Here is a 14,450-nt window from a genome sequence, read left to right on the forward strand (position 1 = left end):
TCAAGGTATCAGCCTGGTCAAAGTCAACATGACTTTGAGTTTCCGAGATTGCACAGAATTGTACCTAGTCCACATTCTCCCCACAAAAGACTTTCAGAATTGGTCAACAAATTCCCCTAGCTACTCAGAAAGCACCCACCAGGTTTTATGAATTCAGTTTGAATTTGTTCCAAAGTTATTATAAAGATCTCTTTGCCTGCCAAACACCTTTTAGTAAGTCTAAAATTATTTTAAAATAAAGTTAAAAATAATATAGTTTATTTAACTAATTATTGATTGTGATCCCTTTAGATTGTTTTCTTTTTTTGAATAATTTTATAGTGAATATCTGACATAAATTTTGGTGTATATTCTATTTCCTTATAATACATTCCTAGAAGTGCAAATGTTGGGTGAAAGTATACATATATATTTTCTCTCTTTTTTCCCCTTTCAATTTTATTGAGATACAGTTGACATATAACATTGTATGTTTAAGATGCACAGCATAATGATTTGACTCACATACTTCATGAAATGATTATCATAGTGAAATTTAGTGATCATTTGTCATCTCATATAGATACAAAATTAAAGAAATAGAAAAAAAACTGTTTTCTTATGATGAGAACCCTTAGAATTTGCTCTTAATTTTCATATATAACATATATGAAAGCAGTGTTAATTATGTTTATCATGTTATACATTACATTCCTAGTACTTATTTATCTTATAACTGGAAATTTGTTCCTTTTGATTGCCTTTATCCAATTTTTCCTCTCTCAACCCCTCACTTTCTGGTAACCACAAATCTGATCTCTATTTCTATATTTTTTAAAATAATTTTATTATTTATGTAGACTGTGCTGGGTCTTCATCACTGCACAGGCTTTTTTCTAGTTTGGTGAGTGGGGGTCTACTCTCTACGTGTGGTGTGCGGGCTTCTCATCCGATCGCTTCTCTTGTTGCGGAGCAGGGGCTCTAGGGCATGGGGTCTTCAGTAGTTGCTGTTCCTGGGGTCTAGAGCACAGGCTCAATAGTTGTGGTATATGAGCTTAGTTGCTCTGAAGCATGTGGCATTTTCCTGGATCAGGGAGCAAACCCATATCTCCTGCATTGGCAGGCAGGTTCTTTACCGCTGACCCACCAGGGAAGCCCTCTATAATTTGATTTTGAAATACAGTTGACCTGCAACACGGTGTTAGTTCCTGTTATATAATACAGTGATTTGATATTTCTAATGATCAAATTTCAAAATGGTCACTGTGATAATTCTGGTTATGATGCATTACCATAGAAAGATACGATATTCCCCACACTGTACATACCCATAACTCAGTTATATTTTATGACTGGAAGTTTGTACGTCCTAATCTCCCTCACCTTTCTTTTCTCCCCTCACCTCCCTTCCCTCTGGCAACCACCTGTTTGTTTAAAGTGTATTTATATTTTTGATGCATATTATCAAACTGTTCTGTAATGTTTCTCAACACTATGATTGGCTGTTTTAATTTTTAAGGTATTTTGTAGCTTGATAGAAAGCAATGATACTTCATTGTTGCTTTAATTTGCATTGCTTCTATTTCTGAGGAGAGTAGCAATCTTTTTATGTTTATTACCCATTTGTACTTTGTGTGTGTGTGTAAATTACCTGCTTATGACTTCTATGAATTTTATTTTTGGCAGTGCTCCCATTTATCTTAGTGATTTGTTACCAGGTCTTTAATGCGGTTCCAAGTCTTGTCCCTTTGCATGGAGATTCTTTTCTCAGTTGACAACTTTGGAGTTTTATGTTTAATTTGTTAAAGTATGAAAATTTTATTTAAAAAATATTCTCTCTTCAAGAATTGGAAGCATAATGGTATACAAGCAGCAGCATCTAAGTAACATCCAAATTGATAACTCCACAGGTAATCAATCTTTATCCTTAGACTTAGCTCAGGCACTCCAACTCTTTCTGACCAGATGAGTTTCTGATTAATCCTGTCTCTTGGGGCATGGTATGGAGAAGGCAATGGCACCCCACTCCAGTACTCTTGCCTGGAGAATCCCATGGATGGGGGAGCCTGGTAGGCTGCAGTCCATGGGGTCGCTAAGAGTCGGACACTACTGAGCAACTTCACTTTCACTTTTCACTTTCATGCATTGGAGAAGGAAATGGCAACCCATTCCAGTGTTCTTGCCTGGAGAATCCCAGGGACGGGGAAGCCTGGTTGGGCTGCTGTCTATGGGGTCGCACAGAGTCGGACACGACTGAAGCGACTTAGCAGCAGCAGCAGCAGGGGCATGGTAAGGGCATGAAAATGAAATACATAATCTGTGTTCTATCAGCTCATTGGTGCAAAATTCAACACAAGACTCTCCTGTCTTTCCAAACCCTACTTTCTCTCACTAGTGGTTTTCTGAGAATTTAAATAAGACCTATTATTTAATTTCCCACCAGCCCTGCTCATGCATGGACACCTCCTGTGAGTCAGACTTCTTTTCCCTCGAATCTTTTTTTTAATAGCTTCATGTCATTGCTCCCATCTTCAGTCAGTTTGTCCAGAAAAGTCCCCTCCACTCCCAGCCCCACTTATCCTCTTGGAAAGTCTCTATACATTCTTAGGCCCTCAGCTAAAGGCTCATATGTAACCCTGATGCAAAGTGAGTTGATTGTCAGGGAGGAGGGGCACCATGGAGTTCTTAAATATGATAAGTCTGACATCCCAGATGAACAGAAACTTGATATGGCTTAACAATTTATGAAGGTGATTTCATTGCTTCTGGCATTTCTATCATATTATACATATAATTTATTTATTTTTTTTCCTCTGAGAAGTTGGAGGACACGTTTCCTGAGCCCTGGGCCTCAGACTGCTGTTCCCTTCAGTGAAGCCTTCTCTTGCTTCCTGGGCAGATTCCCAGCCTCCGCTGGGCTTGTAGTGTTGTGCGTGTGTCTTTCTTAAAATAACTGCCTGTTGTCCTGACAGTTCTCCTTCTATACTTTTTATTTGGCCTATTCTGCTGCAAGCTGAGTCAGAGTGCCCTTGGGGTCTTATTCCTTTTTACTTATTTATTTATTTTTACCCCCAGTGATGCCTTATATATAAAATGTGCTTGATAAAAGCTTAGCGTTGTTGGTCCTCTCTTTATAGAAATTATACTTGTAGCATGCTACAATTGAGAAATACAAATTTTACTTTATAGCCAATAGTTTGTTAATCACACAGTACATGTATATTAGAAAAAAGTAGAAAATATTGTTAAATAAAAGGAAAATGTTTTGTAGTTACCCTTCTCAGAAGTTGCCACTGTTGATATTTGGGCATATATTCTTCCAGAATTTGAAGAAGATGGTGAAGAAACACATTTATTGAGTTTTTATTGAGTCCTCACTGTGTGCCTGGCACTGTGCTAAGCATGCCATGTAGATGTTCTCACACCATCCACATGTTCACACTGTGAGAGGGCAACTCTTATTTTCTCCATTTCAGAACGGAAGACACTGAGGTTTAGGGAGGTTAAATAACTTACTCAAGGTCACGTGACTGACAAGTAGCTTATCCTGGATTCGAACCCACACAGTGTGAGCCCAAGCACATATGAGTCAACAGAGCATGGTGACAAAAGTGCATGTATCCAGAGCCAGACTAACTGGGTTAAAACCCCAGTTCCTCACTAACAAGCTGTGTGACTACAGGCAAGCTAATTAGTCTTTTTGTGCCTCAATCCCCATTCCTTTATCTTTAAAATGGGGTTAATACTGATATTAACCCCAAACTCTGCACAGAATTGTAAACAGGATAAAATGAAATAATTTATGTGAAGTACTTAGAACAGTGCCCACCTATATATAGTAAAATCCTAATTGTTAGCTTTATAATACTATGTTCATTGAATAAAAATCACCATACTATAATCTTCTTTGTAAACTTTTTATTTATTATACTGTGAGCATCATTTTAGTTCTAAATATACTTGTACCACATGATTTATGGGACCATACAATAATCTAGTTCTTTGAATGCACCATAATTTACATAACAAATTTCCTGTTTCTCCAGGATATGGGCATCACAAGATGTGGATGGTTGCAAGAACTGTGGCAAGGTTAACGTAAGGTAGATCCTCAATAGAGATTTGTTGACTGACTGAGTGAATGCATATTGTTGAAGTTATTTCCAGTTTTTCACTATTAATCATATTTTTAAGAATTCTTTTATTTGTAGGAGGGTTTGATGTTTAAAAATTTCCCTCTGCAGTAATACATCACCTTCTAATCATTGTTTAAGAAACAAAATGTAACTCTTACACTGATGTAAAGACCTATTGAGTCTAAGGGTACCCATTTGGTCCAAGAGAAAAAAAACACTTACACTAAAGTAAAGGTACATGGTTACATTTAAAATAATAACTTTAAAGAGTCTCTTTCAGGAAATTGTTTTCAAAGAGTGCTTTACTATGTGGGTAAATTTTAACAAAAATTGCTCCAATTAACTCCAAGTACAGCGACACACATAATGCTTTGATTACACATGTGAAACTCATTTAGTCAAGAGACTTCGAGTAGGAAAAAATGCAACTTTGTGGAAAAAAAAATCTCCATTCCAATAATGATAGAGTAGTTTCCCAAGATCTAATCACATGCACATTTAGAAGAAAGCATTTTCGATTCTTTGTCACAGCATCGTCTGGTGACTTTCTGACTTTTCTCAAACAGCTTCACTCTGCCTTCGGAATTCCATCTTGTGTTACACAGATCTGTGAAGTTGCCTGTGGAGACTTAGGAAACTTGGAACATTTTCAGTTTCACTTGAAAAATGTGCTACTATTCTTCAATCCATTGACCTACGGAGGAAAGTAGTGATGAATGGAGAGGCAAGATGAATGAGGTGAGGAGGACCACTTCACCTGTTGTTCGGATGCAATAAACAACTCAGAGAATGCCTTTAAAGAGATGATGAGCCTGGCCAACAGAACGTATTGACCAGAAGGAAGATAAATAGTTATGACTAGCTTGAGGAACAGCTGTAGCAAAAGATTACTCCAGAAAGGGAGGAAATCTAGAATGCAGCCAAGGATATCCTTTTTTTTCAGTTGAGACTGTGTCACTTCTAGATAGATTTTTGTTTTTTGGCCTTGAACTGAAGTGTAAACCATATAGTCCAGCTTGTTTTGAGGGATAAACATGGAAGTTGCTTCAGACTTGAGTGTCAGTTTCACTTTCATTTTGGTCTTGTTCAGTCTGAAAATGATAGTAGCTGGCTACCTGCTACTCTCGTTACATCACTTGGAGCCTAGACTGAAAATGTAGTGGAGACTGCAGATCTGTGAATGACAGTGGAACAGTTCACTAGGCGTCGTAAAAGGAGATAATTTTTGGATAGTTTGGCCTAAACTCCACTCACAGCCTAACCGAATAGGAGTGTGATGTAAAAATAATCTTCCCAGGATTACGTTCCCCTGATTTTCTCTTTTTATCTGCTTCTCAGTTTTTGCTTCTCCTGTTTCTCCTGTTCTCTACTTTTGATTCTTCCTCTTCTATTCTCCTTTCCCACTGCCTTTAAATGTGTTTCTTCTTTTTTCCTACATCTTTCCCCCTGCCCCCACGGCTACCCCCCTTTTCCTCTCTCTCTTGTTCCCCTTTCTTCCCCACACCTCTCAGGTTTTAAACTGCCAACGTCTAAACTGCATGGAGCTGCAGTATTAGTTTGATGGCAATTGTGAAAAAATTTTACTGCTTGTAATTTAAAAATAGGTTGAGGACAGTATTTATTTTTCCAAGGAGAAACTTGGGCTCCACTTTTTCTGATTTTAGTTTTATTACCTAATATAAAGCACTTCAGTAAGGTCTGGCACAGGAAAAGTACTACATGAAATCTTAGCGATTAATATTCCCTTGATTCAGTTTTTCCCTCTGGAACAGTAGACCTTGAAGAAAAAAGATTTCCTCTGTTTTCCCTAAACAATTCAAGATGGCCAGTTGCTGTTGTCCTTACCGATGCTCTTAAGGATGGAGTGTTCACTCTTTTTCCAGCCCCCTGTTTTAGTAGATCATTATTAAATTGTCTACCCAAACTTTCTGTGTAATTTAAGCTCACTTAGCAGAAAGAACAAATAAACAATGCTTCCTTGAGGTAACAGTTCAAATTCTAGGAAATGCCTCTTTGAACCTTTTATAGCATAGTCCATGGACAGAGGATGGGCTTTGGGGTCCAGGTCCATGAGCAAAGCTTCTACACTGTTTTAGCATCTGATTCTTCATCTATCAGGAAAGATTACGAGGACTGTTGTGAAAATTAAAGAAATCCAAGATGACACAACACCTAGAGCCTGTGTTTGGTGAGAGCCTGATAAATGGCAGCATAAACCTCTGGAGCTCCCATTGTGCAATAGTCTTCTCATGGAAATGCTACTAATTCTCCCTCCTACCTCTTCATGATCTGTAAATAATGAGTGTGGTTTGGGAGTATTAAAATCAGAGAGATCAGAGATCACTAGGTATGGACAGAGAGGGAGAAACAGGGACAGCCTATCAGTCTATGTACCTTGTGCCTGAGGGCACAGAGACTGCCTCTTTGGCAGCTGAGTGCCTAAACCTCTGAACTTCCCAATATAGAGCTAGGAGAAGTAGTGGGAGTATCACATGCTGAGTTAACTTCTTGCAAAAAACTTGTGTAGGAGGACCTGCCTCTGGGATTACCCCTCCTCTGCCTCCCCACAGGCGTTGCACAAGTATCTGGTTGGTGTAGAAGCCAAGCAAATGTGATAAACGTCTCTCAAGTGTAAGAGTTATACAAGACAGTGTCGTGTGTGTATGTGTGTGTGTGTGTGTGTGAGAGAGACGGAGAGATGGAGAGACAAAGTAATGGAATTAAACCCTTCTCATAGCAATACTCCGGAGAAGGCAATGGCACCCCACTCCAGTATTCTTGCCTGGAAAATCCCATGGACAGAGGAGCCTGGTAGGCTACAGTCCATGGGGTCGCTAAGAGTCGGACACAACTGAGCGCCTTCACTTTGACTTTTCACTTTCATGCATTGGAGGAGGAATTGGCAACCCACTCCAGTGTTCTTGCCTGGAGAATCCCAGGGACGGGGGAGCCTGGTGGGCTGCAGTCAATGGGGTCGCACAGGGTCGGACATGACTGAAGCGACTTAGAAGCAGCAGCAGCATAGCAATACTCGAAGTGCCCCTAGCACTTGAGCAATTTCATGTAGTTTCTTGGTACTTTCCCCAAATTAACCTAAAAATGCTGAAACCAAAACTGATTCAGTGGAGAAATGTTTTTATGAAAATTCACATTGGATGCGTTCTTAAGGTTTCAAAGGTTCTGACTTGCAGGTCATTGTTTACTGATGTGCTGTCTGTGGTCATCTGTGAGCTGGACACCAGCCATTTAATTGTAACATCATTAGTAGATAAAGTGATCCAGCTTGCAAGTGATTTACTTTCTGACCAAATAGATAAAAATGAATTCAAAATTTCCTCTACAATGACATCTCTTTGACTTGCTTTCGTTATGCCTTTCTGGATGAAGAAAAAGAGGGTGGCGAGATGACTGGGAGGTGGAATCTTCTTTGACCCAAGATGTAAACATCACTGGTCATGGCTGTTGTGACTAGTTATATAGAGGTAAAACTTGAAGAAAATGGGATGTGTTGAATCACTATTGATTCTGAAGTGCAGCCATAATGCTTTAATAATTCAATATTTTGCTTGCTCAAATTCATCTTTCTCAGGTATGCCTATAGACAGTACCTTGCTGATGAGTGACAGTCTGAGAAAATCCATCTCTTGGAGAATCTGTATATGGAGGTGTAAGATGTTTCTAGTACTATTAGGAGAGAGATGAAAATTGGACAAGAGGGGAACAGGTTAAATCTGTGGCATCTAGTGTTTAAGAAGAAGGAAGGACAGCCACCTTTCCTCCTGGGTGACCATAGAAGAGATCCTGTGAACGAGGACACTTATTTCTGAAATCGTATTTCAGAATTTCTTAAATTTCTTAAATCTGAATCTGAATTTCTTAAATTTCTTAAATCTGAATCTGAAATCGTATAACAATCTCTGAGATTGTGGAACTCTTCTGAGGCCAAAGACCTCAAAGATGTGGCAAGATAGGTCTGAGTCTCTCCAATAGAGTTTCCTTTTTCCTACAGTTTCAGGAAACAGAGGACGATTGGGTAAGAGAATGGAACAGTGGGAGGAAATAATGGGAGAGACAGACTTCTGTAGGTATCTTACACTCCTATGCATCTTGATGAGCATGCCAAGAACACAAGGCAACATCACTTTAAACCCAGACCGTTGCTCAGGATGGTGCTCACTCAAGCAGTGAGCAAGCTTGAGGCATGAAGTAAAGTCTCCCTTTGGGACAACACAGACTTGATTATGCTTCCTATGACATTGTGAGTTCCCAGCACTTTGTGTTTTTCTCTTGTAGAGGAGTGCCTCCCACACACTGTGTGAGGGCATCTGTCTGTACCTACACATAGCCTCTACTTGAAGGCCAAGTGGAACTGATGGAAACATACTAATGCCCACGGTGCTTACTATGCCATGAGTCCCACATCTCTAACCAGATACCGCATGTCTTCTGCTAGCATCCATGAAAATGGTAGCAGGGTAACAAGTTAAAATCAAATCTCAGACCTAACAGGAAAGTAATAAAAGTTTGCTGAAATGTGTCAAAAAGTACTTAAACCTTTACTGAAGCACTTTTTTTTTTTTTTTTTCCCCTCTGTTTTTCATAAAGTTGCTCACCCATCCTTAAAAACCAACAATAAACTCCGAGGTTCTTGGCAAAGCTGTAGAATTCTTGGACTCCTTAAATTTGATCTCGAGAGTCACTGAACTTCCTGAATTCTTCCTTCAGCACAAGAAAGAGGCCGTGAGAGCACTGATGCGGTGTATTTGATAGCGGGCAACTGCGGTCTTGGAGAGGTCAGCCAGCCATTCTCGCCCTAAGGCTATATACTTAAGGCAGTCCAATTTTCAAACATCTCCAGAGATTGAGTGAATTTAGCCATATTCCCTCAGGAGCCCATTGTAACATTTCACCTTTTCCCTTTTAAGATGTTTTTCTGCTTTATAACTTAAATAGAATGAAAAGGCTTATCATGAAAGTCTTTCCTTTTTCCTTTTGTGGACTTCCATGGATATTTAGAAAACTGATCAGAGAGTGAAAAACAAAGCATCGTGAAGTTCATTGTCATTTTCTTTTCTCAAGGTTGGCTGAATGGTGTTTCAATTTTATTTAAAAATCTTTCTCTGTGAATATCATTCCTGTAACTGTTCTCTGATGATTTCTCCAAGGAAAAGAGGAAATAAACTCTACTTATACTGTCTCAAGATTGTCTTTCCACCCTGATAACCCTTGCATATACTTTTCTTTGTCTGCCAGAGACTTCCATGAACACCATCTCCTAGGGATTGTATTAAGTGGATCCTTTAATTGGAACACTGGAATGATTAAGTTCTAAGACCATTTCCAATATAAGGTTTATATTATTGGGTGAATCCTGTGTCCCTAGTTTATGCACATCTGTGTAAAGTAGCAACCATTTAATCCATTATTGCTTGAGATAGCATGAAAAATTGTCATTATTTGTCCAACAGAGCATGTGTTTCCAAGGATGCATTCAACAAGAGACATCATCATTTCTATATGCTTCCTTATAAATATGTTTTGTCCTTGTATTTCAATTTTTAGTAGGCTCATTACTATTGATATTAATCAGTATCTTACAATTAAAAATCAATCTCTGTTTTAAAAGTCAAATGGAGATATAAATAATTTCCCATGTGCTAACTTTCCTTCATAGTCTGAGAGAGAAATATTGAAACTGTATCATTTTTTCTCCTTTTCCCTTGAATTTTTCAAGTTCACCCAAAAGCAGGTTATTGTTTTCCTTCTTGACTTCTTCAACCATTCACTTCTCATTCACCACATGTTTATTTGGGCCTTACCTTGTGCAAGCAGCTGAGATTTAATTATCTAACTGAGTGTATTAATTTAGTATGTAGCTGTTTGCATAAATTCTTTATTTTTTCCCTGGTTAATTCCTTAGTGACATTTCTCTGGCATGGGATTTCCTCGATTAGGCGTGGAGTTAACATGACTGGGGAAGATTGTGCAAAGGCGGTCTTGGAGAAGATCCTGAGAAGTCATTAAGATTCTTCTTGATTAGGTACCTAGAAGAATTTTATTTCTGCTCTTAGAAGTATTACTTTGCCTGTTACTATAATCAACCATTTTGAGTGGTGTTGCTATTAGTACACTGACCATTAAAACAATATATTCTGCCTGTGAATTTAGTCAAATTTTAATAGTGTAAATAAAGTCAGAAAAAAGATGTTGTAGAATAACTTGTTGATATAAAAATGTTTATAAAATGATAAAAATCATCACTTGATGATTTAAATTTTTTTCATTTTGCCCATAGTTATTTTCCAATTTTTCTATTATTAATACCTGTATAACTGATGTGGGACCTGTTGTCCAGAGTTGTATTTTTCAATTGTTCAAAGGGTCAGTAAAACCCTTTAGGGTTTATGGTGATTTTGCCATAGTGTGGAAAACAGTACCATACTGTTTTGATTACTGCAGCTTTGTAGTATAATCTGAAGTCAGAGAGCCTGATTCCTCCACCTCTGTTTTTCCTTTTCAGGATTGCTTTGGCTATTCAAGGTCTTTTGTGTTTCCATACAGATTAAAAAATTTTTTTTCTAGTTCTGGGAAAATGCCACTGGTAATCTGATATGAGACTGCATTGAACCTATAATTGCCTTCAGTCCACATCCTCATTTTAAATCTGTTTGGCCAATGCTACATATAGAAGGATTTTAGAGATTAACAATGGATTTTCTTAATCTTAATTACGAGATGACTTCAGCTGCATCCTGAATATAGTTTCCTTACCTGGAACAAATTGATCCTGTCTTGGCTACTGGAGTTAACAGTTGAATTGGCATTTCTCTCCAGTATTCCATTAGTAGAAAGTATCAGGAAACTTTCACTTTCAACTGGAACAAGCATAAATTTTGGCTAAATTGCCTCTGATAATACCAACATCATGACTTTATGCCACCCCATGGTCGCCTTGGGACCTTGGCCATTCCCACTCTTCACCAAGAGATTATATAGGTTTAGTAGGCAATGGCACCCCACTCCAGTACTCTTGCCTGGAAAATCCCATGGACGGAGGAGCCTGGTAGGCTGCAGTCCATGGGGTCACTAAGAGTCGGACACGACTAAGCGACTTCACTTTCACTTTTCACTTTCGTGCATTGGAGAAGGAAATGGCAGCCCACTCCAGTGTTCTTGCCTGGAGAATCCCAGGGATGGTGGAGCCTGATGGGCTGCCGTCTACGGGGTCACACAGAGTCGGACACGACTGAAGCGACTTAGCAGCAGCAGCAGTACATTGATGACATCATACTGGTAAAATCAGAGGAGTGGGAAGTAGTGAGCATCATAATGCTTTGGTAAGATAGTTAACATGTTGGTCATGAGACACTTGTGTATCAAAGAGTAGGAAACAAAGTCCTAAAATATGCAAGGCTTTCTTATTTATACTTTAAGTCCTTTTGGCCTCATTGGCCACTGTAGAATAAGATCACCAGATGTGTGTGGGCAATGACCAGCATCATGCAGATACCACCTGACAATGCCTCACCCTGGGCCTATGGCTCCTGTCTCTTCCTCCCCACCTTGGAGATTCTGACACTGTTGCCTGGGACACCTGCAGGTACCACCTTGACATCCATGCATATATAAGCTATTAAGGTGGGGGAGTGATGGCTCCATAGAAATGTGACCCTGGATTAACCCAGTTGGGTACCCTTGCCTAGAACTTTGACTCTTAAAGGCCTGACACAGAGACGCAGGGACAGCCAGAGATTACTTATATGGTAGTGGAAGTAAGAGTCCAGGAGTGTAATGATGAGTGTCCAGTGTTGGTATGTCCAGTGGTAGAGTCCAGAACAGTTCTTGTGGGATGATTTTGGCTGTGTCCTACTTGGCTGCCTTCCTTGGTTCCAGACCATTTTTTCAATATTGTTTTTGAGTTTTCATGTTGATTCTCTGAGCTACTCAATAGCTTTCCAACAAGTAACTTTTCTGCTTAAGTAGTTTCTACTGATGGCCATGCTGAACCCTGACTCTCAAATACAAGTTATACTAAATGACTTCTACAGTGATTACCTCATCTTTTTTCACTCTATTATTATATTGCTTCCATTGCATCAATGTGTATGCTTTTGTGAAGTTTTTGTAAATCAACAATATTTTGATGATAATTAAGAAAACTCCAGGAGTTGATGATGGACAGGGAGGCCTGGCGTGCTGCAATTCATGAGGTCGCAGAGAGTCGGACATGACTGAGTGACTGAATTGAACTGAACTGAACTGAAGAATGAAATAAAAATTATGCTCTATTGGGCTTCCCTGGTGGCTCAGTTGGTAGAGAATCCGCCTGCAATGTGGGAGACCTGGGTTTGATCCCTGGATTGGACGATCCCCTGGAGGAGGGCATGGCAACCCACTCCAGTATTCTTGCCTGGAGAATCCCCATGGACAGAGGAGCCTGGTGGGCTGCAGTCCATGGGGTCACAAAGAGTTGGACATGAACTGAGTGACTAAGCACACACATTAGACTTAAGTTTTTAGTTTTTCTTGGGGTCCTCTTGAGAAGATAAGTGTAAAGAGCAGAGAATTGAGTAAATATCAGTATGATTCTTAACCCTTATGAGGCTTTCTTACTGAATGTTTTGAAATAATTTTATTAAGACCCAACTGGGTGATTTATTGTAAAGTTAATGGCATGACTTTTTATTGGATAGACTAGTTCTATATGTTAATGAGCACAAAGGCAGAATGTAAAAATTTCCACAAAAAGGTTTTGTGAACAAGAAAAATGTAAGGTTTTGTTACTGTTACTTTTGTTATATACTGTGAACTCAGTTTAACACAGGGTGACTGAAGCATCTGATGTTTGCTGGTCATTTCTTATATGAAGGTGGGATGGATCTAAACTGCTCTAGCTGAAACAGGAGAGAGATTCAAGGAGACCCAGAGGAGAGATCCACAGCCAGGTACTGTAGCTGGAGAAGATGCAAAGTCTATGTGGGGAAAGGCAGAGAGAAAGGTGGCCCTATGGATATAGAAGGATATGTTTTGGAGAAATGGAGATGTGTCATGGAGATTTTGGAGGAAAATACTTTGTGGGTGATATGAGCAGTCTGTCTCCCATGAGAAAGCATGAAGTCGATATTGCATACTGATGCTTGTGGATGAAAGTCTTCATTTTAAAGGAGATGAAGTATAGGGTAAAAGTAGAAACAATGTGCCAAGGGAAATCACTTTTGTAAAATCCTCTATATACCATTTTTCACTGTCTTTAACTGAGACTAAGTGGAGCTACAGTAAGATTTTGCTCAAGAGGTTCTTTTCTTTTTTCCCCCGAATTTTAAACTTTTTATTTTGTATCTGGGTATAGCCCATTAACAGTGTTGTGGTAGTTTCAGGAAAAGAGTGAATGGGCTCAGCCATACATATACATGCATCCATTTCCCCCTAAACTCCCCTCCTATCCAGGCTGGCATTTAACATTAAGAAGAGTTCCATGTGCTGTACAATAAGTCCTTGTTGGTTATCCATTTTGAATATAACAGTGTGTACATAACCTTCCCAAATTCCCTAACTATCCCTTCCCCTTGGAAACCATAAGTTCTTTTTCTAGGTCTGTGAGTAAGAGGCACTTTTTTTTTTTTAAATTATATCTGTTTTCACACAGATTTAGCCTATTTCCACCAACCAGAGAATAGCATTTCCTGAGGTTCTACTATACACCAGCCACTAAGTCAGTTGTGTATCAAGGTTGGGGAGCAGCTCAGTGGGAGTTGCCTGCCTGGGTGAGAAGAAGCCAATTACTGGTTTGTCTAGGATGGTCTGTGAGTTGTAACAATAAAAAACAAGTCCACTTTTATTATTGCTTTGAAATTCTCTACAAATAGCTGTGAAAGAAGAGAAGCAAAAAGCAAAGGAGAAAATGAAAGATATACCAGCTTGAACGTAGAGTTCCAAAGAATAGCAAGGAGACATAAGAAAGCCTTCCTCAGTGATCAGTGCAAAGAAATAGAGGAAAACAATAGAATGGGAAAGACTAAAGATCTCTTCAAGAAAATGAGAGATACCAAGGGAACATTTCATGCAAAGATGGGCCCAATAAAGGACAGAAATGGTATGGACCTAACAGAAGCAGAAAATATTAAGAAGAGGTGGCAAGAATATACAGAAGAACTGTACAAAAAAGATCTTCACAACCCAGATAACCATGATGGTGTTATCACTGACCTAGAGCCAGACATCCTGGAATGTGAAGTCGAGTGGGCCTTAGGAAGCATCACTATGAACAAAGCTAGTGGAGGTAATGGAATTCCAGTTCAGCTATTTCAAATCCTAAAAGATGATGCTGTGAAAGTG

At 39.1% G+C, this 14,450-nt stretch overlaps 1 long non-coding RNA gene across 1 annotated transcript; it reads left to right on the top strand.

Annotated features, from left to right (window-relative positions):
• The first annotated feature begins 4,009 nt into the window (after positions 1-4,009).
• Positions 4,010-9,520, top strand: LOC123332411. The gene is made up of 3 exons (XR_006549203.1): positions 4,010-4,082; positions 4,682-4,853; positions 8,721-9,520. It is a non-coding gene; the product is annotated as an uncharacterized LOC123332411 (long non-coding RNA).
• The last annotated feature ends 4,930 nt before the right edge of the window (positions 9,521-14,450 follow it).

Source organism: Bubalus bubalis, chromosome 3 (assembly GCF_019923935.1).
Source record: "Bubalus bubalis isolate 160015118507 breed Murrah chromosome 3, NDDB_SH_1, whole genome shotgun sequence".
Lineage (NCBI taxonomy): Eukaryota > Metazoa > Chordata > Mammalia > Artiodactyla > Bovidae > Bubalus > Bubalus bubalis.